The sequence below is a fragment of the Pipra filicauda genome, unplaced genomic scaffold (assembly GCF_003945595.2).
Source record: "Pipra filicauda isolate LSUMZ 115617 unplaced genomic scaffold, ASM394559v2 scaffold135_size2527700_pilon, whole genome shotgun sequence".
In the NCBI taxonomy this organism is placed as follows: domain Eukaryota; kingdom Metazoa; phylum Chordata; class Aves; order Passeriformes; family Pipridae; genus Pipra; species Pipra filicauda.
In genome coordinates, this window is record NW_024103829.1 from 612,225 (window position 1) to 638,675 (window position 26,451).

Here is a 26,451-nt window from a genome sequence, read left to right on the forward strand (position 1 = left end):
TTATCTGGGCTTCATCATAGATGCCTAAATAAAGTCCCTCGGAAAGCATGTGGCTGCAACCCAAAACCAAAAAGGAATTGTGTAAAGAGGAATAAGGGGATAAATTTACATGCCATTAAAGGAATCGTTATTCTTTCCCCTAGTAGCACAACTGAACTTGAACTTTTACTTTGTGTATTCAGTATAAACCCCTGATCTTGGGGGAACCAACATTTCAGATTCAGCTAGGCAACCAAAAAAAAAAAAAAGTTAATAGGTAACAAAGGAGTGGGATACCAAAAATGCTGATGAGTAAATAAACCCTATAGGGTTGACCATGATTACTTTAATTGCTCATTAATGTGTATATTTCAGATAAGAAGGCTGGATGTAGTTGCTCTTACCTGTTCTTTTGTCTGTGTTAATTTAAATATTCCAGAATATATACTAAATATTATCATGTAACTGAAAGCTATTTTGGCCAAGAGGATATGCAGTTTTATTTGAAATAATTATATGATTTCCAGGTCCCGGATTTTCAACACATGTAATCCTGTGATTAAATCTGATCATAATCAGAGGAACATTTCAATAATACATGCCTAAATTAAAATTTTTTATTTAGTCCTACTGAAATTTTCCAGTTAGACCATTTGCTGTAATTTTCAATCCTCTGCTCTATTATTTTTGCTGAGCAAACTGGAATATCAGTCCCAATCTGAGCACTCCTGGTTATTCTTAGCACAGGGATAAGATGACCAATATGGTAAAGGCCCAGTAGTTGCAAATGAGGGCTTGAAATTTTTCAATCACAATTAGTCCCTTAAAAAGAGAATATCATTGATGATTAAATGGTTTGTTCTATATATCAAAACCTTATCACACTTTTGTTAATCTGTTCAATCATAAGACTCTCTGACCTTTTTCTCCCTTGAATGAATGTTTTCCTAGTCTGATATTTATCAGAATACCATAAAATACCACAAAGACCAAAGGGCTTAGACAGAAAAAGCTTAACAGTTGCTTCAACAATTCTCTGAATTTCCCTGTGTAAAAGGGCTCTAATCTTGATTTAAATGACAGGATCATGTTAAATACAGCCCTGAATGCATAAAGATTTTTGCAAAGATGCACCTGTTAATTTGCAAACCCTAGTGTCTTTGAGACACACAGCCCTCTATCTTCTGAATTAATGAAAAAGAATCTCAGGCTTTTGGGACTAGAAGGGGAAAAAAACCAAACAGACAAAAGCAAAAAAAAAAATCAATTCTTGGTCATATGGTTGGTTTGCAGAAGAAAAGCTTTTTTTCTTTTAACATATGGAGAAAACAGAAGTAATTTGACTTGTAGCAGTCGGGAGAGTCTTGTAGGGAGTAGGAAAATTAAAGGAGAACAATTTTGGGTGATATTTCTTTTTTAAAAAAAGTATTTTGAGTATTTTGTTTACTTGCTTATTTACACTTCCTCTATTTCCCTTGAAACTGTAACTTTCCAGTTGCTAGCAGTACAGATTTAATAATTCATCTGAGGCATAAATTTGACATTTTAGGTCTTCACCAGAGAGTGTAGCTTCTTCACAAAATCAAAACATTACTTATTTCAAACCAGTGAATATCCACTTCTGCTTAATATGAACTCAGCTGTTCAAGAGTGGTCTCCCACATTCCCAGTGTGTGTAAGCCAGGTACGATGAGCCCTCTGTAAAGATCAAATCATAGTTCTAATGGAGAGATACTGTAAAAGTGTTGCAAAGTCTTGGTAGCATCAGATTAATGGTTGGAATCGATGATCTTAAGGGTCTTTTCCAAACTAAATGATTCTATGATTCTAGGAAAGCCATAAAAAGGGACACTATGACTCCAGCCCATCCATAAGTGGCTCAGATTGTAAAGTGCAAAACTCTCTAATCCTTTCTTTCTGAAAAACCTTTCCTCAAATACTAGGCTACCCAATCCAACACCACCATCGCACTGCCTGTTAGGAAAATTATGGCAGTTTTATGTAATAGAATGGAAATTAATAAAGGCATGGCAAGTATAAATCTACTATTCAATCTTACAGATCCTGCAAATACTAAAGAAAACACTTGTTGACGCTGCAGAAATTCAACAGTCACCTATCCACAAAGTCAGTTTGCAAAAGTCCACTTCTTTGCTGACGGAAAAGGAAGTGAATCAATTCCTGAAGATGAGCTGCATCAAAAAATCATAATGAACTTGACTTGGCAAGGGTTAAAAGAATGCAGGGAAATTGGTTTATATGTGCTGCACAGATTGAAGCAATGTAACCTGACAAGGATTTCAGCAATTCCCTGGCTTTTTCACTGAATGAGCAGGTTTAGTGCATGTTCCACAGCTGCAAGAAAATTAGATAATCTACAGAAGAAACAAGCTTGGATCAGAAAGGACATCAAGGACAATATTTATAGTGCATTTTCACTATAAGAAATAGTCTGAAAATGTCAATGTTTTCCATGTCAAAGAAAAACTACAAGAAATAGGAGCACACACATAGAGTTTCCAGGTCAGTGAAAAAACAAAAACTGGAAAAACACCAGAGCACATTTTAAGATTCGTCAGCATGTTTGGGGTAATATGTAGCCCAAGGAGATTTCTAGGGTGATTCTATAACTGTCTAATTTGAAAGGTAATTTTGTTGTTTGGATTATCAGAAGGAGCAAAATACATCTCGCATGGAGTTGTTCTGTGGAAGCCGGTTTATCACAGAGCAGCTCCAGAAAGTGAGACTGTAAGAGCAATTCAAAGTGTATGAGTATGGCCAGAAATTCTTTGGACAGGGTTTCATGGCCGAGGTGATACAGTGTTGTAAACCTCTGCACTGGGAAGCAGTGACAGGTATTAACCTTGCAGAGAAGGATTCAGTTGGCAAATCACTGTGTGTCTGGAGGCTTACCACATTTGTTAAATTCTGTCTACAACAAAAAATGGCTGAAATTTTGGGAAAGGTCATACAAGGGCTGCCAGGAATTACAGTCTTCGAACATAATAAACAGAAATTGGTTAGGATTCTGCAACACCTAGATTTTGCACTGTCTGGTATCTTTTATGGTTACAGTCAAAATTAGGGGCAAAACTTGAAAATTTTCAGGCCTTTGGGACTGCATTTCAAAATTAACTGCAATGAGTGATGAACCCCCTCAAGTGTGAATAGTGAAAAAATCAGTAGATTTTTTGGATCTAGGGTAATTTAGAGATTACATTGACCAGAAAGGCATCCAAATCCCCACTTTTTTTAACCCAGAATAAAGGCTTAATTTGCCTTGTTACCTGATAAAAGCACTTCCTCAACATCAACCTTGCTGAAACCTATCTGCAGTATAAATTACAATAAAAAGGGACAGACATATTTACTGAAAACTTACATCTTTACTTAAACTTACTGGTTAAGGGAGAGAATAGAACCTACACATGATATTTGACAGTGGTTTACGGGAGGATTACTTCTGGACATCACTGGTTCACACCATCAATGTAACAGCTACATCACTTTCTACTGAAATGCGTTTTCAAGTCTTTTGAAAGATTCTTGGAAGTTAGTGGTTTTTTTCAATGTATCATTGTAGAACATAAGGAAAAATATTTCATTTTCCCAAGATTCCAAGCATATTCGAATAATACATTATTAGTACTACTGGGTCTTCCACGAAACTTAAGAAATATGTGGTCACCATTCATTTGGGTATTTGCAGTAAGTTCCAATATACTACAGTTAATAGTTGGAGAATAAGACATTTTCTGCTACTGTCATCATTCATTCTAATAATAGTAGTATTTGGTATGAATACTATTAGCTACTTCAGCTAGATCAGAACCATCATTAAGTGTTAAAACTGTTGTTACCAGATTACAAGTGACAACAAAACTCAGTTCACATTTCAAGTTTCAACTATTTGTTAGAATAAACAACATTAAAAATCTCACATCAGCTCACCAGGTTCAAGAAACAGATAAATAGAAAGATTTGATCAGACACACAGACATAAAAGATTGTATTATAACCCCACATACATTGAGCCTACAAAACAAGGTTACCTTTTTTATGTTACTTATAGAACTACATCCCACACTATTATAAATCAGACTCTAGCAATACTGGTTATAGAATGTTTGGCCTTCTTTGTTAGAGCCTGAATGACCAAAAAATTCCATCAAAAAACAAAGACAAGGGTTTTTTCAGTTTATAGTAATAGGAAAATTGCCTGCAAATTGATGTTCTTGATGTTACAAGGGAATAATGACAAAGCAGCATGAGCGGCCATGCTGGACCGCACAGTTACCTAGAGGCGGAAAAAAATCTTACACTTTCGTATTAATGCTAATCTAGGGTAATTGAGGTTTACTTATCCCTGACCTTGTTCTCCCACTGTTTTTCTTGTACTGGATCTAATTAATGATCATGCAGACAAGATAAGTTGGTACAGCTCACAGATCTGACAGAAATCCACTGACAAAACTAAGTTTTCTAACAAACCTACAAGCAGAGCAAATTCACCTCAAATGCATGGGACCAGTAGACTTAGTGCAAAGGAAAGGGATCCATGAGAGGAGCAAGATAACATGTGCTCAATGTTATGCTCAATTAAGAGTAAATGCTAAACCAGTTCTCAAGTACTAGTTCTAGGAGACGGTCTATAATGAGAAACTTGTGACAGTCCTGCACAATTCCCTACATTTGTAAGGAGATATAGCTAATACAGCAGCTTCTGAAAAAATACTCTATTAGTGACAAAATGTCACAATAGTGACAAAATCCAAAAGGGTCTTTCTACCACATTGATAAAGCAGTGTCATACAGCAAAATGAAAGACATATACAATTTATCTCAGTCTAGCTTCTCTCAAATCCTCCTGTGTGCAGCAAAGTCTATCTGCACATGGATGTGTTAAAGAAAGGGTCAAGAGCAGAAACTAGATAGTAAATGGGTATTATACTACACAGTATTCTGATTATCTCAGCTTTAAAATTGTTTATGTTAGAATCAAATATGATGTAACCTTTCCATTTTATTTTCACAGTGAGTTGATAAGATTTTAAAATTATAGTGGTTGCATATGAAAGTTTGTATTTAAAAAAAAATCCTTGTTTTTGTCAACTAGATAGGAATTAATCTGGCCTTGACTTTTACAATTTAAGAAGATCTGTGACTCATATGCTTGTAATTTCTGGCCTCCTGATTTTGTCCAAGAACATCAGGTATCGAGAGACTAATTTTACCTCAAGTTTCTGAAGACAGTCTGTGGAAGGCACCTGCAGATGCTGCTTCATTTTCCAGAGAGTCTTAGTTTGGTCAGGTGAAAAATCCAAATCCATGAAAGCCAATCACAGGCTTTCCACAATAGGAGCCAACATTTAGTTTCCACAGAAAAGTGCTCTGAGGGGGAACACGGCTTTTTATTTCTAAAACAATCCACTTGTATTGAAATTTATTGAATGAACTATAGTCAAAGAGAAAGTACCTTACTAGGAAATTACTAGGAAAAGATGAATATTCTAAGTGCTCTGCAGTAAAAAACAAATCAATCAATTTTAATTGATATACTAGTTAGTTGAATGTATAAAGCCAGATACAATGTTTTGACCATGCTTACTTAATGTATTCATTTTAACTATTACATTAACATTCAGTGATTGTAGCCCCAAACCTAGAATCTTCTCTACTAAAAAGACTGCAAAATCTCTTAAGCAAAACTTTTCACTGATTTAAATATTCCATAATGGATGGAATGAACTAAACCCACTATTTTCAAGAATCCTACATGTAGCCTATGCCCTGCTTTTAGTGAGCAGTGAAACTGATTTTTAAAAATCACATTAACTGAAAATAGCTTACACTCTGCTATTGCAGCATTCAGCTGAGCTACTCTAACAGAGAACCCATCCCCTTACTTAAGAACACCATGCACTGACAGAAAAAGCCACAACAACTAGATCACAGTAAAAGCAGAGTACAGCAGAGTAATTTCCTACAGTTCCCATGGGCATATCTGGGATGAAACTTATGGAACCAAGATCCAACCCTGATGTGCTGGCATTCATGGTAACTTCTCACTGTCTGCTCCCTGTAACTCACTGGAGCGTGGGACATGCTTTATGACTGCAGTTACAAAATCAATCGGTTTTCCTGATGCGTGTCACACATTTGTCCTCATAAAGCATTAATAAGTGTCATAGGAAGAGAAATGGCTCCCAGAAAACCAGTGAAGCCTAGGAGGAGCTGAAAGCAGCATTAACTAAAACACTGAGGCACACTTTAATAAGATAGTTTAAACTCTGGTGGGTCTCTTATTTCAAGAAATTGCTGTATCACCTAGTTTTACCTTGAAGCTTGCCACCAGTGATTAAAAATGTTTTGGCGATATCATACAGGCTGCAACAGTCTCGAGACCACTTGTAGTTAGAAACGTATATTTAATTTTCACATCAGTGATCTGAAGATGCCTGATTTCCATTAAATCAAGTGGATTTGGGAGGCTGTGTCTATACAGCTAGAAGAGACAATAGAAGCATGTTACAAATACTATTTCAGCTGATCTTTATGCTTTTTAACATCCTTTTTAACATCACATTAAGGAACACTTCATGTCTATGATAATAAAATGAACTAACTGGGTGAGTACTTTCTTGTCAGGTACTCAAGACTTTCTCAGCTCTGCACATCTCACCATTTTTTCCTATTGGAACCTTCACTTTGGAAAATATGTTATACTGGCACGTAAAACCTGCTGCCAGCATAGCCACTCTCTGTGAAGGATTAAAAAAAAAAAAAAGTCTTGTGTAAGCTCCAGCAGGTTAGCAGTTTGTCAGAGTATCAGTTGAAACAGCAGGTTCCAAGTCATTAAACCTCAGCTTATGTTACACTCCAGAGATTTCTGAGGTAGCAGAATGGTGGGCATTACTGTGTAGGTAAAATAAGAAAGGCAGATGTTGAATTGACCTCTTCTCATTGAAATCTAGAACACTATACTAACAGTTGCACTAAAGATGTCTCTAAAGGTCTATGGTGAACTCCATGGTAATAAAAATGAAAAGTGAATTCATGAAAATAATATCACCTGATTCACACTGCAAAACAACTGTAAATTTCTTGGTGGGAAAATGTTTTCGGGGGTCAATTAATAATGATCAAAATCACTCTCTGATCAATCCTAAAGAAAACAGAAAACAGAAGAAAGACATTGATATTCTAATCCAACATTATTTAAATTATCTGGGAAAGCTTAAGTGAGGGAGCTTCAATATTGAGAAAACTCAAGCAACATCAGAAACATGCAACTCTGCTGCAATTAGCGTAAGCATAATTAATGTAGTTTGAAACTTCTAGTGTATGCAAGAATTAGAAAAGCCAAAACAGAAATGCAGTTCAATTTTTAATGGTTAGTATTATGTTATGCTTTTAGGGTTGACTGGGCATGCATTTAATGCTGACATTATAAAATAATTAAATTGGAACTTAAGAGCAGGGACTGTCACTTCCAAATGAAATGGGAGGAAGAAAATGATGGATAAACAGGTCACATTAACAAATACTGGAGGAATTTATGTAGCTATAGTCTCGTTCTACTACGGGCTTCATGCTGAGAATTTCAGATGTTGAGAGCTCAGCAACAGCTCAGCAAATATGAAAGAGACTGTTCACCTCTGCAGCAAAGCTACATGATGACATGCAATAAAAAGACATGGCATCAGCTCCCTCAGAACATAACTGTAAAGTTTGTTTGGATACAAACATCCGCAGCTCTTCAACAAACATCCAAAACTCTTCAACTCACTTTCCTTCTTCCTTTCAAAAAACTGAACAAACATCTACCTACTCAGTCCTTCTGTCTTTATTGTTGCTCACCAATTTTAAGAACTTGGTCACAATGAGAATTAACTGTATTTTTTCCTAAACTTAAGGAAAAAACTTATTTTCAAGAATTCTGTATATTCCCATCTTTATCTTATGTGGAATATAATATTTGTTTCAATTTTGTACCAACGACCTCAGCTGTGGCATTATACTTAAGCAACCTGGAACAGATGGTTTTGGTAATATTGATCAGAACATCCAAGGATAATTAAGCTTTTGGGTTTACCACTTAAAGCAATTATTACTTTGTTAAGAGTCTAATGATTTACTAGTCCTTTTTGTCAACCTCACTATCTTGTCTTCATCTGTGCTATCACTCCACCTAATCTAGCACAACAATCTAGCACATAAGTGTTGGAAATGTTTCCCCACCGATTAAACAATCAAAAGTCCTAAATTATTGAGGTAATTGAACCTGTGTGTAATTTTAATGTACTGAAGGCAGGAAGGCTTGGTGCTGTATACCCTCTTCTTTATACCATACAGGAGATTTAATTTCTGTAAGAAATAGGAGGAAAATTAATTGGCTTTTATGAATTTTGTGATAAGATGCAAACCAAGATATACTTACTCAAATAGTAGTGGGAGTACTTGCTCAGGGGCATTGTATCCTTCTAACACTGTCACTGATGTTTCACCCAGCTTTCTGAGCTGGGTATTTTTAAGACACCTACCATCAGGGTTGTGCCATCTGGTACGTACCATCTGGCATTCCTGGTCTGCAGTGGTTGATGATCACTACCTTAATTAAACACATTTTGTTACCTTACAGGGATGTCAACAGTAATGGACAGTAGTGGCAATGTAGATCACTTGCACATACAATGCACACACACTCCCTCATGAGATTTGCAAGGCATTTGGAGAGCTTATAAATTCAGGCGATGTGGTAGAAAGTAGCATATTAGGATCTCCACAGCACCCTTTTCTTCCAATTGTCCTGATCTTAGCTTTTCTTTTTCTATCACTTATCCTGCATCTCACAGTTGTTCTATAGCAATAATTTACAAATCCCACCAGGACTTTGTATATATTGCATATTCAAGCACATTCAAGCACTTCTGCAATGACTCCACACACTATTCACTGCAAAAAATTGCAACCCTTCAGCAAAATTTCAGCCAATGCTGAAAAAGAAATACATTTTAGAGCCCTCAAACACAGAGTAACTGTAAAGTATTAACTATTTAAAAATGGGCTAGTTATTAAATGGAAAGGAAGATTACACGGTGAAAAAACACCCAAACCAATATTTTCTGAACTGTTTATAGAGTCCTTGAAAGATTTCTTTCTAGGATTTAATAAACTGACTTGAACAGATCATGTATTACCTATTTTAGAATATTCAGAACAAGTGACGTCCTCTGTGTAGTGAAAAACCTGAAGGAAGAACCCCTTGTACAGCTGAAGTAATCCACTTGAGAGGAAAAGAGATGTATGTGGTGCTAAGAAAAAGATTAAAAGGCACTAGAAATCTACCCTAGTGAAAAGGAAGAAAAGAAACTAATGCAAGCCTTGGGGCCAGCTGTCTACAATACCTTATTCTAAAGCCAGACAATTTAAGAAGTCAGTCATCTTGTTGATCATCTCTGATCACCAATGATATGCTCCAAAATTAATACTGATTATGATGGTCTTCAAAAACAAACATAAGCACAGCATTTCTTACCGAGTTACTGTTGATCTTTCTTATTGCAAAAGCAGACAAAATTTTGATTAAAAGAATTTGTTTTTTCAAATTTTTTGCGTGTCTTTCTTTGAATTATTTTTCTTTTTTCTTAGCATGCCATGTTCTCTGATTGAAACACAATATGCAATGACTCACCAAACCACACTCAAAGGAGGAGTTCTATGTGGGATGAAAGAAATAAAAGAGCTGCACTCAACAGAGGGAAAAAAGAATCCACTGCAATGATAATTATGTGAAAGTCCATAAACCATTGTTCGAGATCTCTCTGTTAGCACTGCACAAATACCATTTGCATCTCATTTAATAATATTTCAAGGTTTAAACATTTCTGCCTTTTGCAGTTTTATTCTCTCTCAGAATTTTCTTCCAAGTCTGCAGTCTTCCAAGTTTGCACTGTGTGTATTTGCAGGTCAGAAGTACAACACACCTGTTGAAAACATAGCAGTCTGATCAAATACCTTCCCTAAAAAAATAAAATCTTAAAGCATGATCATTCAAACAAACCCAAGGGAAACACTTAACACCAACCAAAACTGATGAAAGATATTCTTACTGGAATACAGAATGCAAGCATGCAAACAATCTCCTGGCCAAAATTAAAGCTGTGTTTGTAAACAAGCAACGATTTTTGTTGCATTTTCCCAAAGCTGGATGTGCAAGTTTTTACCCTGGCTAGATATTTGTAAACCTCATCTGCCTAGCTCTTTGCTATTGCCATTTCAATTTTAGAGCTGGAAATGGTCACGTGATTTCCAATGCAACAACTGTCTGAAAAATCCACACTAACGTATGCCAAAAAAAAAAAACCCAAAACCAAACCAAAACAGCAAATTCACAAAAACCCCCAACTTCAGTATTGCCCAAGGGTTCACAGTAAGTTTAATGGTGGGAAAACAGATTCATTAAACCTTTTAAACTGCTCTGAATGCTCTGGACAACTGCCTAATATATTAACTCTTTATCGAACCAAAATATGGACAGTTGGACACACAAGCACAGGCACGTATTCTGATTATTTTCAGAGATTTCTTCTTTATATTTTTTTAAAGTTGGTTAAACTTCTTCAAACTAAAATTTGTGCTCACTTAAAGCTCTGACAGTTCGGAAACAGCAAATGATAACTCATGGTTAAAACTGATCTGCATGTGGGGAAATTGCTGGTTTATGAACCAAACTGGTGAAAGTAAGAATACAGCACTTAATAAGCCATAACCATTAGTTGTAGTGAGAAAAATGAACCATTTTTTTTGTATTATGACCACATTTAAAGTATTACTTAACATTTATATATTAAACATCTGTACATTATACCATGAACTGTGTACACACACACAGAGCCACTGTCATATGAAAATATGTAACTTTTCACAATAATCCAAGAAAGCAAGGTACAGTCAGTCTCCCAAAATACAGTCACCTTTGTCATCATACAAACGCTGTTAATTTATTTTCTTGTATGCATCATACCACCAGTGTAACAGCACAACTAATAAAAAAAGATAAATTCTAGGTTAGCCCTGAGGCTGTTTTCTGTTCATAAGCTTTTCTGCTGCCCCCCTCACCTAATTTTTCTTTCCAGGGACCACTTCCAGGCAGACTACTAGTATCTTACTTAGCTAAACCCCTCAACCTAATCTTCCCCAACTAGCAGCCTCCCCTGAAAGTTCTAGAGCTCTTTCTGAAGCCCTGCAATTTTTAATGAACTGCCTCCTGCAGCCAGCAGAAGGGCCAAACTGACCAAAATGCTCTACTCCTACTTAAAGACTGCACACAGATTCATGGATGAACACAGAGCCACAGACTATGGCTCTTTCTGAAATTACTATGATGAAAGTAATCTCAAGGAATGTTGAATTATTAATGTATGGCTAACCTTTTAGCTTGCCTTTTCAGTTTTTACTTTGATCTAAGCATATTTCTTTCATTAAAGAACAACTAACCCATTTCAATTTGTCCTCTTAATTTCTCAATTTGTTCACTGTGGTCTGAATAAACCTAACACATCTAATCAGATGATGTGAGAGTTAGCACAATTTCTATAATATTCACTTGTTTTTTTAAATGCCTGTGATATCGTGGGATCAACTCTTCAGTGTTCCCATCTTTTCTTTCTGATCTTGTCCTTTACTATTTCTCCAAAGTAGAAGTTTTTTTCTTGTTTTAGGTGGAGTTGAAATTGGTGTGATTCCTTCTGGCTCCCAGATCAATAAGCCTTCACCTCACACAGAGCAATCTAACCCATCAAGGTTCTGCTGCACACAGAAGCTTTATCAACTGATGTTAACAAAGTCCTCAGAATAGTATTATTTAGCCAAGCAAACACAGACAGCATAAATTATTTTATTTATCTCAGTCTATAACTTTATTATTTGATGTACCTGATTGAACATATAAGCAATAAAGCCTGGGGGGACAGGGAGAAGGCAGGAGATACAGTGAAAATTAAAAGACAGGCAGACAAATGAGAAGGCTGTGATGAATAGCACTTCTGATTTCTTATTTATATATTGCACACATACAGGTCTAGCCATAGGCCAAGGTCCCCAGACCAGACTTATTAGTGGAACTAAACACCCTTTCGGTCTTCAGGCAGCTGCAGTTGCAGCTGACCCTGCAGCATCCCCCCCTGTTGGGTACAGCAAACAGCCACCTCCCCACACGCAGCACACGTGGAGCTCTGTTACCTGCTGTATCACACTTGTTACCCACAAAGACACCCACTATTTCGATGCCTCTATGCCAATCTTTGAAAACCAGATGAATTCTACTCCCAAAGGAAATTGCAGGATATTTCCCAGTAACATCAGTACCGCCAACATAAAGTAGCTTAGCAAGGCAGGCCTTTCTACCACTGCCCCCTGACGTTTGTACTATTAGCTGCCATTCCTCAACACAGATAAGTAACTACTAAACACTAGCAGTGAGGAAGAAACTCTTCCCTCCCCTTGGAATGCTCTTGGCCAGTTAAGAGTGCTGATAAAACTCTTTACAAACCTCCTCATATCCAAAGTAAGTCTGTACTCTTCCACGGCATTCACCAAAGTACATCTATTTACACCATTTGGCATGAAAGACATATTTTGAGAAAAAGTAGAAATACAGAGGAAATTATTTCATAATGAGAAGAGTTTTATTGTGTATTTGATTTTATAATTGATAATAAAGGTATCCAGATAAATCTCTGAAAAAAAACTTGTTATTTTTTTTATGCATCTATGAAAAAAATAATTATTGGTGGGATTCTCTTCACCATTTGTACCAGCCACAGAGACAGTCAGCTTGCTATACTTTGTATTAATTGATTGGCTTTGTTATTTCAGATGGAGACAAAGCATCAACCCTAACATGTTTCTTTAAACCATTGTCATGATACAGAATAGAAATATCTACATTGTTGAGAACTGTATGAGGAAATGTTTGTTACATATGACAAACTCATAGTGCTGTTTTAACAATGTAAGAGTGAGTTTCCCCAGAAAATCAGAGTGTCTTTTAGTGTTAAAATGACTACTAACCATTTATAAAATAGATGTACACTTACTTCCATTTTAGATAAGTAGTACTTCTATAGCAATTTTGAGAGTTTAACAGCGATTAATACTAATTTTGCCTTTAATTCTTTTTAATAAGAAAGCAAAACCTCGTACCTAGGGACTTTGTTTCACTGGAATCAATTATCTGCACAGAAGCACACTAGAATATTGATTTTTCTTCTTTTATAAAAAAAAGTATAGTCAATTGTTCAGAATGACTTGCAAAACAGAGAGCACACTATATTAATAGTGAGGATGAAGCTATCTATGCACCATGTGATTTAACAAGAATACTTACTATTAGCATAATGAAAGCTGCAATTAGGAATCATCACACAGTTGTAGTATCTCATTCCATCTTTACTTCCATTTCTTTAATTTATTTTTTCTAGTTACACTTGAGAATGAACATTAGAAAAGACAAGCCAGGAAGAGAAGGAAATGAACCTAAGGTTAACAAGAGTGATTTATTTCAAGAACAGAAAAGTGGTGATTGACATAAAGGAAGATATATTGCTTTGCTTTATCTTGTAACAGAAGATCGGTGAAAAGGGAGGAGATTTCTGAAGGGGGAACAGCCTACATTGCCACAGACTTCTTCTAGAACAAACCAGTGGTGACATAGTAGCAAATTAAGAAAATTTAAATGCTATGGCTTTCAACAAAATTACTAAAGAAATAGAATCCATTCCCCACTTGAAAGAGAAATTCCAGCAGTTCTGCAGCTGTGTTCTACAAATCACATTTTGGCACAGTCATTCACAGTCAGAACAGGCAGTATATGCCCAGTTACAGTTTCACCGTCTTCTGAGGGTGAAAATTTTTAGTAATGCAGGTATTTAGATTATTTGATCAGAATCAAAATGCAACACCCATGCAAGACTGGCTGGATATCTCAATATTTCTTGCATCATAGTCAGCCAGAAAAACACTATTTAACTACTCTCTAGTGACAGCCTGTTTCTCTACTGAACAAAAACAACAGTGTAGCATCCCCTTGTTTACTTTTCACTAAAAATATAAAGAAAACGCTATTTTAGAGGACAAAGTGTTTCAGTTCCATGTATGTTTAATGACAACCGTGAAGTATGGATCAGTAAAATATAGTAACTGTCCATCAAAAGTATGAAGATAAACCTAAAAGCTGTGCAGTGAAGCATGAAAAGACCTATCTTTTGTTCTTGAATGTCACAGAGAAAAATAAGTACTTCAAAATAGTAGAAAAAATGGTTGAGGTTATGTAAGAGATGGACAAAACCAAAATTGAATTGTCTTATTTATACTACTTGGAGGAGATACAAAGATTCATTTAGGATTAGCCACATATTGGCATATCACATATTGGAAGGTGGTGCATAAACAAAGATTAACAGAGATAAGAAAAAAGGCAGCTGGCTTCAAAATACATCCACAATGAGTTTTTACGAAGTAGCACTGCAGTAACACTACAAACAGTTCCATTTCAAATGGATCATGGGAGGGATTAGTAAATAAAAGCTTTGACTTTCTCTGTTTCTTAAGAGTTGATTACAGCCAAAAAACATACAAACAAGTGCCAAAACCCCCACACCAAACCTTGTCAAATAATATGTTTATTATCAAGGAACCACTTACCACTTCTCTGCTGAGGTGTACTAGGGTAGAGATAAGGGGCATAAACCATGAATCAACACATTTTTTGTTCATAAAACAGAATTAAAAGCATGGTTTATTCAAAGTTTGTTTGGGAGGGAAAAAAAGAGCTGAGTTTACACTAAACTAAGTTGTTACTGAAATGCCCCACATTCTCCAAATCTAAACAATTAATATAAAGTCCCACTCAACCAACTTTCTAGTCCTGGACAAACTGAACATAAGGCTATAACCATAACTTCAATTCAGTGAATTTAGCAGTAAAGGGCATTACATGCTATAAAGTACATTGTCCTCAATGCTGCAAAACAGAGCTGCTGGACTCTCTCAGTTTTCCTGATGTCTGCTGGCCACCTGTCATCCAAATGCTGTCAGTGACAGAGGAGAACTATTTGTTCTTTTTCCTAATAGTGTTTTTTTCCCCGAACTTTATTCTGTGGTGATAAAAATATGACAGAGCTCTGAAGCATTAACTGCATTTCATTATGGCTTTTAAACTCTTCAGAGCAAGTATTTTCAGCTGTTGAGGCAGCAGCCACATTACCTGCTAAAATACTAATAGTAACTGCCATATTTTATCATGATTTTAGGTAGGCATAAAAGAACAGCAAGGAACTCAGGAAGAAAACAACAAAAAGTTTAAACATATAAATTAATTGTTGCATCTTTTCATAAAGTACATTTACCTAATACAGTGACTCTCATTCCTCTACTGGGTATTTGAACAATGGCATTTGAAGAACCAGTTAAGTGTCAGCCATGAATCGTAAATCAATTATATCTGACCCAGACATCGACATCTTGTGAGGGGTTAGAGAGCAAAAGAGAAACTCTACTGTCCTTTGGGGGCATCAAAAGCTAGAGATGTAATGGGTTTAGAAAGGTACACCAGAAAAACAGCATGCAATCTACTTCTTTTAATACACAATACCTCTGTTGTTTTTCTACTCTGTCCTTTCTAGAGATACACATGATGACATTGTTGGTTTGATATTTTTGCTACCCTTTATATGAAATCAAAGAGATCAGTTAAATAATACCTTCTAAGAGAGAGAACCACCAAGAGAATTAAAACACCCCACTTAAATGTCTTTACTTCGCTGGGAATTGTTTGTAGTGTAAAAATAGTCTAACAGTTCACTATATACAATCTTCAATTCTTCTCCCTCAGCCCCAAATGGTTTCCCAGACAAATGCTTTATATCTCCTAAAAAATCTGCCTCTAGAAAATGGGACAATTTTAACTGAAAAAGGAAACAATGATGAAAATATTTTGAAAATATAATAAGAGAGTTTCCATGGTAATTCTGTTGGTGACAGCAATGAAATTTCACCTGTGTGTTTTGATTTTTATATTATCTCCTTTCTATGTTTACTTGCCATGAATAATCTTGCTCTTTTAACAAACATTCATGAAGTGTGGGGGACTGCAGTTGTAATGAAGCCAATAGGCATTTGCCATTTACTTTTAGAAGGCAGTATCAGTGAAAACCACAGTAACATTGAGCCTTGCATTTTGTTTTTACCAATGGGCAGATGAGGAAGGTAGGTACACTTAGGTAAGGGTATAAGACAGGGATTGATGACTGAATTCCTCTAGTATGACCTTTCTACACTTTGGTAGCCATTCAGCTTGTGGACAAGAACGGTAGTCCAATAAATTTTAAATTAACATTAGGAATTATTTGCAAAAGATTTTTAGAATTACTTTACCTCAGTATTCCCCTTCTCCACCCTAAGTGATGGATAAATGCAGCGGAAAAGATGTGTTTACAATATTTTTTAGCAGTTTTGCATCTCCACAGGGAGACAATCTGCTTGAACAAACGAGACAACCAACTATGTGCAACTTCAACAAACTGCTCGCAGGCAAACAGTGAGAGCTACAGTAATATCTGCACATGTTCCAAACTTTTAAACAGCTGAGATATCCTGATTTTCGCAGGTTTATGCTCTTAACTGGCTAGCAGATGACTTCTTACACCATGGATAGCATTTTCAACTCTTAGGTTGCAGTGCTATGGTGAGATATGAAGTATTCAGGAGAATGCAAACAACTGAAATTGCCCAGCTATACTTTATTTCTTATAATATATATTTACTTTAATGTAAAATGGGGAGAAAGAGAGAAAGATCTAATACAAGGTCTTATTTTATCCCATGCTTTTTAATTTTACCAAATTCCATCCCCACACACCTTTAAAAAAAAAAATGTTCTTAAACTTTGCTGTACCATACATGCAGCAACAAAAATCATGGACCTAAACAATATATAAATAAGAGCTACCAGTATCTAAATATAAATCAAATAGCCCTTTTCTACATTGCTCATTTTACTCTGCCCTAAACAAATTTAAAAGTTGATTTCTTTTCTTTACAGTCTTCAACAGGCTTGGGCTGTTTGATCACCATAATTTAGGAGAGATTGAATAAGACATCCTAATGAGGAATTCTGCAATGGCTGCTTGCCAAGGAATCAATCAAGTGATCTCTTTCAAAGTCTATCACTAACCTCATTAAACTAGTGAGAAATGAAGCTGTGAGTTTCTCAGCTTCATTCCCTACAGGCTTCTGACACACTGAAGGGCTGCCAGGGAGGGACACTGACTGCATCCCCCAGAGCAGACAGGGCACTGGCTCGGGGAAGAGATACTATGGATCTAATAAGGTCACAGAGACAAAAATGGCTATAGAGGTGATGCCCCTTTAAAGACTTACTTTATTTGCATGTAGTTTGGTATGTAAAAACTGAGTGAACTTAAGACAATGTCAGCTTCACCTTTGTGGCTCCCAGTCTTTTATCTGGCTGCTGGTTATTACCATGGTGATTCATCCTAATGAGTAGCAAACAACTGTTAGTAGGTGCCCTGAATCGGTACAGCAAGAAGCAAACAGACTGGCAGGAGCCTTTGTTTAAAGCACAGGTGCTCTGAAGATAAGAAAGCCCAAAGGAAGTGATAAGAAAGAAGTGATGCATGTGGTGCCTTGCACTTGTGTTCTGTTCACCTGGCTGCTGCAAGCAGGCATATATAATGCTTCCTACTACCTCACCCATATTTGGTACCATTCTCTGATCACCTCCTATTCTATCCCACTTGATCACACGGATATGACTTTTCTTTAAAATGTCACACGTGGTGCCATACTTCCAAGAGGAATAAGAGATTTTATTTTATTTTCTAATAATAGTATTAAACTTCCAAATTACAGAAGGAATTGTCAAACCATTGGCATATACAAGAACAATCCCAAAGACCACCTTTCCTGAACTGTATAGCACCGCAAGTCTGCTAAAATTCCTGCAGCTCTCCAAACTGAAAGATTTTTCAATACATATGTTATAAAATATTTGTCCGCTCACCAGCTCTTAATCTTCTGGAAAAGTTCCCTAACCTCTAGAGTCTTAATAAATTCAGAATTAGTGGGATTTGATTAAAGACTGTCTAGCATGAAAAAGGTGGGGGGTTTTTTGTGATTGTAATGTTCATTCAATATGACATTCACTCACAAGCTGAGGTCCAGCCCAAGACCAAAGCTCTGCTTAAAATACACTCAATCCCACAGGGCTCTCCTTGCATAAATCACTGTGTTCTCCACATCTTGCAGCACTAAATAATGACTGAACAATGTTATCAAGAGTGAGAATTAGACATCAATTCACTTAATGGAAGCATCTAAACATCAGTCAAAGAAATATTACCATATTACCAACCTATGGCATATACAATATATCATGAATCATATTTAAGATTCGAAGGTTTCAAGTATATACTCCCTGAGCAACAAATTCTTGACACACTTCCCAATGTTCTGAATATAAATGTAGGCAAGATAATAAGAATCTGCACACTTAACTGTGCTGTTATCCTGAGAAGAATATGTTACATTCAGTATGTTTCAGAGAAGCACTCTTACAAAAATAGTTTGATCTTTCAATAGGAATACTTCCTACTTAGGAGAACTATTGTTTTTAATTAGTCTGGAAGACAGGCATTTCTTTAAGGTACATTTAGAAAAACCACATCTCACCATAAAGAAACACTATATGAGATTCATCAGTGTTAATCCCACACAATGAAATTAAACCAATTAAAGGAAAGTATAATCTGACAGATTCATATTTTGCTGTACATTTGGTTTAACTAAAATTAACCCAGGCAGCAGTTCTGACCATTCCGGTTATGATATAATATTTCACAAGTGAGGGATGTAGGTGTAAGTCAGCCCCAAAATTCTTCCCATACTGATAGAAGAGATATGGCTTTAGGAGCAGGTGAGAATTTCATTTCCTCAGCACAGGTACTCCAGGAAACCTCCATGAGAACAACTACAATTTAAGGCTCAGTCTTAAGCATTAAAAATGGGGATGTGTGAGGATGTGTGTTATAGTCTCTTTCTTATCAGTTATTCAGTAATAATCAGCATACTTTGTTTTCTGGTTCAAAATCAACCTCATGGGACAACTCTGTTTGCGTTATTTTTAATTAGTTCAGCAGTATGACTTTAAAAATCTCTTTCTCTTTTAAATAAAGATGTACTAACCTAGAAGTAACAGCACAAAAATGTTCTATACATAATTGCAGTTGCAGGAATTTGGATTCAGAAATCTTTACCATAGCTGAGGTAGAGGATGATAGGCTGTGTTCTACCTCCCAGTGAAGCTAAAAACAGAACTCTCACAGATTTCACAGTGTAGATTCCTCTGTCCTTACTGGCATTACAGTTGAAAAAAGAGAGGCAAGGTTCAAGAAAAGCAACTGCAGAAATATTTACATTAAAACTGGGAGCCCAGCTCCCAAATTATCCTGAAATCTCTACAGAAGTTTCTTTTAACATTGAAGGTACTCGTACTAGACAGAAACATCAGTTTTTCATTGTACAGGCCTCCAAAGATTTGAATACCTAAATGTAACTTAGTTTCAGTAGCATTGCTCAGCAGCTTTTCACATATGAAAAGCAAAGCTTTTCATGCCTTGCTTGAATTAATTTTCATAAGCTGTTCCTAGTTTGCATTCATTTTCATAATGCTGTTCCAAGGGATATGAAAGGATTAGACATGATTAGAAGCATTTCTAAAAATGTTAAATTCCTGGGTTTGGCCTTCAATTTTTTGTTGTACCACCACTAGGTATGTACCACTATTTGGGGAACAATTTCAACAGCATGAAAGATTCCTCACCTTCTCACTTGCTCCTTTTTCTCTATTCCATCATGATGGTTCAGGCACCCTCAAGAACCACATGCCAGGCAGATGAACATCTTTGGTCAAAACTGAAAAATGAACCTGGACTTCTCATATCAAAATTAGTTGCCATAATATCATAGTTACCACTCCAAGAAAGGAAAACTTGGTTTCCCCGGGATAAAGTTCAGGTTTTCTATCAATCCCAAGAGGGTGAAAAGTGAAGTTTAACCCCTACCAACAAGACTTGAACATTTAGAAAGTGAGGGTTGCTGCTGGTGTGAGGACAACATGACTTCAATCCGCCATTGATATTCAAACTTATTTTCTCTGGAAACCAGAATGCAGTTGTAAGAGGAGAGGAGATGGAGACCAGTGAACAGGTGAGAGTCTAGTGTTACAGATTGCATTAGAACTTGGAATGCCATCAGGAGCTGGGAGCCTCAGAAGCCATGAAGCACTGTGAAGTTTCCCAGTCTAAGCAGTGTCTCCCACCAGCTCTCAGACAGAAGTCTACCATGATCTGGTGCCCCACTGTAAGACATTAGCTCACCTCACCTGTTCAAGTAGCTGATGTGCTTCTCACTATACCTAAAAGCACTTTTTTTACAACACCCCACATCCCAATGTCTGTCTTTTTTAGGAATAAGTCTCAACAGAAGCAAGAAAGGCTGAAAGAGAGATCACAGAATGACACAAAAGTGGTGTGATTATACCAGAGAGCACACCAAGCAATGATCTCTCCTACTGAACTACTACCACTGCCAAGCTTTTGGTAAGTGCTAAGGCAGAGACAATCTCTAACACAGGACAGACCTTCCTAGTAGTGTATAAAAGTAGCTAGCAAGTCACAGGAAAATTCAACTAAATATGTGACAGGTCTTCCAATGAACAAGTCCTGTCCAATTTAAATATTACATTTCTACTCCTGCTGTACTTGTGTTCTTTCAAAATAGTTAATTTGTCCTAAATGCTTACAGATACAGAGGATATTTTGTAAGATTTCAGATTACTTCCTGTCCAACATAAGCTTTATTTCCTAAAATAAGCACAACTAGAGAAACAGGTGGTTTAGAAAACAAATCAGAGCCAGTGCAATTACAGCAAGACTTGACTTGCCTTCACAATGTAGCCTGGCTGTCTGCAAATCAGATTCTAATTTAAATCCTAGTGGGAAACTCAGAATTAGAATGCTTATCACTAACATGGTGTTCCTGTGTGTTATTTCACTTGGATTTGGACATGCAGCTTTAGAATATAACCGGGTGAAAGAATACAAATATCGTACCTACCTTTGTTTTACTTTTGTAGATTCTTGCACGTGCTTAACTTTACTTATGCAAATACACTGAAATAAAAAGGGACTATAACTGTGATTAAGGTTAAGCAGATGCTAGTGTGATTTACAAAACTGGAGCCCTGAAAATCAAATGGTTTCAAATTGAAAGGGGTAAACCCAGTCATCTCTGATTTCTCTCTCCTCCCCTGATTTTTTCAACTTTTTTTCACTTTCACAATCTTTTGTAACAGCCTCCATGCTGCATGCCAGCACTGCAGCCTTTTACGTTATTTTCTTTTTGCAGGCCTACTGATTAAAATAAGGGTTGAACTTAATATTACATGTTAGGAATCACAGTTGAACGTGTTTCATTTCTGTAATGGTGAAAACAGCTGTTACACATGGATAACTGTGTGTATGTCTGAGCAGTCATATCTTCATTTTACAAAGAATATACAACCCTGGGCAAGACAGCTATGCATCACCTTTATGAACAACTGCAAAAAGAAGTGAAGCACCTTGTGGCCTCTCACTGCCCTGCTCCCAGAACGTGCCTCATCAGAAGTCTGTAGCTAGTACTGTTACCAGCTTCAGTGGTCAGGCTGGGCAAGCAGCCTGTTCTCAACATCTTATCCTTCGCCCTGTACAAGCCCCCAGTCCCACCAGCAGACAATGACCCCTCATCAGCAATACCAAGCACAGGCAAACCATTTCGAGATAAACTTTTCTCCAACTTGATGACCCTGCCACCTGAACCTTAATAAAAACCCAGTTCTAATCACTTACGTGTAGTTCAGTGATATTTTTTCACCGCAGCCTAAAAAGTTGTTTTCAAGCAGCACATGCCACCTTCAGGTCTTAGATTAGTGTAATAGCCCCTTTCTGAATTCTCACCTTATTCTAGCTCATTTTTATCTGCAGGTCAACATTCATATATTAAATCTACTCCAGACACTCTTTCTTAGCCTGGCAGCACCTTTTGAATCTATGGCTTACTCTGAATTATATCCATATCCCATGCAGTACCTTGCACTGCTTTACACCAGCACTTCCTTACCTCACTTCATCTGTCAGCACCTTGTATGAATTAAAAGATGCATCTGAGCATTTTAAGATCTGCTGATGCAGCCTCAACCTTTCCACTGAAATTAGCACTTTTTGACCCACCACCTAAAAGTCATATAGAAAATTAATAAACTTATCTAAATTATTTTCTAACTTAAAAGAACTGTGTTTTATCATGGGGGGATAGGGGAAATTAAACTCTCTTTTACTTTTATTTGAGAGGCAGCATCCTACAGAACACTGACATATTGCTCTGCCACTTTCAAACAGGAACATCATTTCAACCTGCTCCATTCTGCTGCTTTTCTTGAAATCAAATAAAATTATTCCAGTAAGAGAGGGAACATATGCTGTCACAGCGCATCTGAAAATAGTGTGTGCATTGGCCAGCACTGTGACAGCTGAAATGCAGTAGAGGTGTTTCTTTTGAAGACATTTGCCAAGGAACAAGTCTTAAAGCCTTTCCTTGATTTCCTGAAAGATACTTATAATTGCATCAGCAGGCATACTGCTCCTGAAGTTTGCAGTCACAGGCTGGCCTGACTTTTGGAACTATCCAATACCTTACCACAGTTCTGAGTGCAAGTGCCTATGCTTATTAATTGTAGTCAGTCCTGGAAATGCACAGGATGAATTTTCTTCCCAGTAATTCCCCTTCTTCTCCTCCAGTATCCTTGGGGTATCAATGTGTACATTGATATGTATTGTCACTACTTGCTCAGTTTGAGAGTGGCCCCTCTTGTTCCCATACCAAACTCTAATTCTCTATATATTTGAAGAAGCGGGACAAGCTGAGCCTCTAGTAACCAAAACATGATTAATAATGATGTGGTTTCATCCTGGTTCAATTCTAATATAAAAAATATCCTACATTTGGACTTACTTTATAGATTAGGCAAGAATCTTACAGATTTACATGACTCCATGGCTATTAGTGAAGTTTTGTACTATGCCATCTTAGAATCTGCCACTTTGGATGGTTATAAAATGCATATATTATAATTTTTTAAAATGCTGAGTATACATTTCACCCAAAATATAAATTCATTATCATATCTGGTATGAAAATATGTAGATAGCTGCAGAATAAACAAAACATAAAATGAAACCTGAATTAAAGTAAAACTCTCTTGTGGACTAATACATATCTTTTTATTATGATAGGAGAAAAAAAGGTTGACATGATGGTGTTTTAAAATCAGAAACACTGACACTGCATTATAAATTATTCTCTCTCTCTTTGTACTTTATATTCATATAGTCTTAAGCGTTTGTGATTTCTCACCTCCAGGCATCCTTAAGTATGCTTGAGAACCAGAATAAATGCAAACTCAGAAGCCTTCTTGAACTTTAAGATGAAGGCCACTATGAATTTACTAGAAAATTCCATTAAATTCCTCATGCACATTCTCTACTGCCATTTCAGCACATTTATGATAAGAATGTGGAACCGCCTGCTTTGAGTAACTCTTCTACCTGCTATCTACTGGCTTGCCTGTCTCTGTTAATGGTGCTTTGGATTTCAGAAGATAATACAGTCTGGAATGAAATTCTCAGGTTTAAAAAAATTATTCTCAGACATTAATTTTAAATATGAAGTAGAAATAGCTGTGTTTAGCTAAAAATGATTAATGAGATTGGATTTAATGTGCCAATTTAACATATTACAGTGATTTTATAAGCTGTGAATCTTCTTTCCAGAACACCTTGTTTCTATTTCATGAAAAAAACATTCCCTCTTTCATTTATCTGGATGTGAACACTATGTGAAGATAAATTACATGCCACAAGTTTCCACATACCATCACACCCCTTACCTTCTGACACAGAAAGCTCTCTTAGAACTAAATTAACAGAAAGAGCTTAACATGTTAATAAAATAAGGCAGGAACTTGGTTTTATGGGATTATGCTGAGCAGCATAATGAACCAGAGGATCCCAAGTATTTTGTCATGCATTTCATACTCAACAAGATAACCAAACAATCGTTTTCAAAAAAGGAAATCTACTGTTTGTTATTTAGAGTAACCATTTTAAAGCACTTACTTGATTTAGAGTCACAAAACCCTAATAAAACCAGTATGGTTTAACATGAGTTAAACATAATAACCTCTGATTTCAGAGGTTATTATGAACTAAGGGATGTAGATAAGCATCCAGTGGGATCTTCTAAATATCGAACTGTGTCTTATACCTGTTAATATTTTGTGTCCATGTAGGGCAGGAAAGGAGGGAAAAAGATTAGTAGGTCAGTTAAATCTCAAAAATGTCACCCTATCTCAGCATAATTATATTAGCTAAAATAAAAGAATACAACTTGAATGGAGCAATATATTTGACACTAAAATAGAAAAGTAAATTAATCCCTGCAATTAATTACACGCAATCTAGATGTGTGCAAAGGATCAGGATATATGACATGATACAGGTATCTTATCACATCACACACCGTTAGTCCTTTGACTTTATTCCCTAACATGAATCTTTTTCAGGGCAAAGTAAATGTAAATCCTGAAGACACTGGAAAATAACAGCTGAAGGTTACACAGGTAACACTCAAACTATACACTCAAGCATTGTATTTTAAAATTTAAAATAACTCAGTCAACCTGATTAGACTATGCTCCATCATGTGCATAAACCCAGAACATCTAACAGATATTTTTGAGTTAAAAATGCTGTCTCTAATGATTTGACACCGATGTTTCATAAGGCTTCTTGGCTGCCAACAATCACATCCATCTGTTGTGTTGGCAGCATGCTCAATCACAAGGTGTGCTGGATTTCTTCATTTTAGGCACCATTGCCAGAGAAATACAAAAACCTTTGAACTGAGTGCGAATGAATTCAGAAAGTACCAGTTAAAAGCTATCTGAATGGGACAACAAACTTTGGGCAGAAGATAAAAAACAGAGGAAAGAATTTAATAAATCTAACGATGGTCATATCATTGCTTGAAGTGGGCAAACATTGAAAAGAGTCATTACTATCCAACAGTGATGCTAAATGATACTTCCCAAGAGACACATATTGGAAATAACAGCACTATCTTCTATTTTTTCCACAGAGCTTAAGGACCACTTCTTGATTTCTCTCTCATATATGTGCATATATAACTATACATACATAAAATATCAATACACATGTGTGTACTGAACATATACATATGTATAGCATATATATATTACAGACAAATATATAATTACAAGATGTGCATAAAATATATATACACAGATAAATTTTACTGACAAGCCCTCTGTGGTTCATTACAACTACAAGAAGCAAAATTTACTTCGGTTTATTCCCAGGGGAGGGAGGGAGGTAGTCACTCAATGCTTCTACATTGCAAAACACATTTTGCTGCACAGTTAAGAGGGAAAAAAGCCACACAAAACAGTGTGGCTAATCCATTAAGAGAAGTTCTGTATGTTCTAGAAAAATTCTGCAGCTTCAAACTTTCTTCCTTTTTGAAGGAGAATTAGGAAGAGGTCTTCACTTGGGCAACAGTTTTTCCAGCCATCATTTCCATGCTAGCCACCAGTATATTGTTTCAAAAGTACTTAAGCAGGGAAATCTCACTGGAATTTCTAGTTGGGTTTTTTTTCTCTGCAACTATCAAGAGATCCTTAAATCAATTTATCAGCTATAAAACCTGGTATCAGCACGCGAAGTAACTTTCAGATGAATGCATTTCCCTTTATTCCACTACACAAATTCAGCCCTGTTACTCCTCAAGTTCCTAAATTTTAGTTTCCTTTTTATTTCTTCCTCTGCACGGTCTGACCAAAAAAGACTAAATTCATCAGAACAAAGCTTAGTATTTTAACATTCACTTCCAGATACTTGGGCTTTGCTTTCCTAGAACTGTGGTGACTATGCATATCAGGAGAGCAGAGGAGCAGTTTAGAACCCCTGCATTTGGTTCAGCTGTCGCCAAGAGCTGAGCCCTGTGGGAAGAATCCTGTTCTGTCGGCAGCATTTCTCTCTCAGCTGTTTGGCCACGGGCTGCATCGAGGAGCATCCTCACTGCCAGTCAGTTACAGTCTCTAGTGAGAATTGATCTGATTTTGGCAAGAATGGGCTTTACACCTTTGCCAAATGTGACCAGAATAGATGAAGACAGTCAGGTCCCTACACAGTCAATGCCTGAAGTGCCACTTGATAGTACATAACTGCAAACAGAGCAGCAGCGGGATATTCAGATACAAGCTTGTCAAGGAGT

General features: G+C 36.5%; 1 long non-coding RNA gene across 2 annotated transcripts in view; it reads right to left on the reverse strand.

Moving 5' to 3' along the window:
* Nucleotides 1-26,451, reverse strand: part of LOC113998264 — a 125,645-nt gene that overhangs the window by 51,475 nt on the left and 47,719 nt on the right. The window lies entirely within an intron of this gene.